Source organism: Propithecus coquereli, unplaced genomic scaffold (genome assembly GCF_000956105.1).
Source record: "Propithecus coquereli isolate 6110/MARCELLA unplaced genomic scaffold, Pcoq_1.0 Scaffold15, whole genome shotgun sequence".
In the NCBI taxonomy this organism is placed as follows: Eukaryota; Metazoa; Chordata; class Mammalia; order Primates; family Indriidae; genus Propithecus; species Propithecus coquereli.
This window is the reverse complement of record NW_012139413.1, coordinates 664115-665740: the sequence shown is the minus strand read 5'-3', so window position 1 is coordinate 665740 and position 1626 is coordinate 664115.

The following is a 1626-nucleotide window of genomic DNA, read 5'->3' as shown; positions in this document are numbered from 1 at the left end:
AGGTGGGGTGAAAAACTTTGTTGGCTGACATAAACAGGAGTAGAAACAGTTCACTATTTACCAATATTTTGAAGTATTAAATAGTTTTCACTTGAAATGCATTTTGCCTTTTTTGCACCTAAACAAATACTAATTGCCTTTAAATTTAAGTGTTTCACCTTATCCATGTAATATATAGTATTCATATAACTAACATCTTTCTTTTTCTTTGTAGAACACACATAATTAACCTCTCTTATTTGGGTATGTCATTTATGTTTTTATTCATTAAAAATTATTACTGAGTGATTTACTGTATGTCAGGCACCATGTTAGGAAATAGTGAAGAATAAAAGCATAGTTCCTGTATTTGATGTGAGTGAATGTACCTGTTTGTATATTCTCTCCATTTATATTGTACATTAAAAATGGCAAGGGTCATATTTTGGAGTTTTGCCATATTCCATTTAACTCCTATGTAGTACAAATATTAAGGGTTTCATAGTTGTATTATGGAAAGATGGAAGGAATAGTTTTTGTATGTCAGGCACCATGTTAGGAAATAGTGAAGAATAAAAGCATAGTTCCTGTATTTGATGTGAGTGAGTGTACCTGTTTGTATATTCTCTCCATTTATATTGTACATTAAAAATGGCAAGGGTCATATTTTGGAGTTTTGCTATATTCCATTTAACTCCTATGTAGTACAAATATTAAGGGTTTCATAGTTGTATTATGGAAAGATGGAAGGAATAGTTTTTGTATTTTCCTTGAAACAAAATATGTCAGGAACATAAATATACTTAAAGAATATGACCATGTGTTTAAGTAGAAATTTCTTCAATAATCCACAAATCAGTCTTTCCTCATCCCTCAGTATTCTCAAATTATATACTGTGCATTTTTATTAATTTTGAAATGGTTATTGCCATGTTGAATAAAAAGTCAAAGGAAAATGATAATGATAGAGGCAATAGAATGAATTAAAAAAGCTCTCTAACTGAATGCTTGTGTCTCCTACCCTCCCAAATTCATATGTTGAAGCCCTAACCCCCAATGTGTATTTGGAGGTGGAGAAGTAATAAGGTTTGGATCAAGTCTTGAGGGCGGAGACCCAATGTTTGGATAAATACTCTTATAAGAAAAGAAAGAGACACCAGAATGTGTGTGTTCTCTCTCTGTCTGTCTCTCTGCCATCTGAGGACACAGTGATAAAGTCACTATCTGCAAGCCAGAAAGAAGGCCCTCACCAGGATGCAAATCTGCCAGTATCTTGATCTTGGACTTCCCAGCCTCTAGAACTGTGAGAAATAAATGTCTGTTGTTTAAGCACAAAAGCAACAAGAAAGAAGTTCTTGATTCAGGAAGAGAGTTGAGGAGTTGAGTAGGAAAAAAATTAAGGCAGAAAAAAATGATCATTAAAAGATGCACTGTTAAGTAGTAATACAAATTAACTGAAAAGATTATTCAATTAATTATTATAGCAGTGTTTACTAATTTCTTCTCAAACAATTAACTTATGCACACATTCTTCAGAAAAAGCCTTGATAGGGATACCTTGAAAAATCTAAAACCTGAAACTTTGAGTGTGAACTCAAATTCCGGTATTTTCTCAACCACAAAAATGAGGAAAAAGAAAATTGGGCA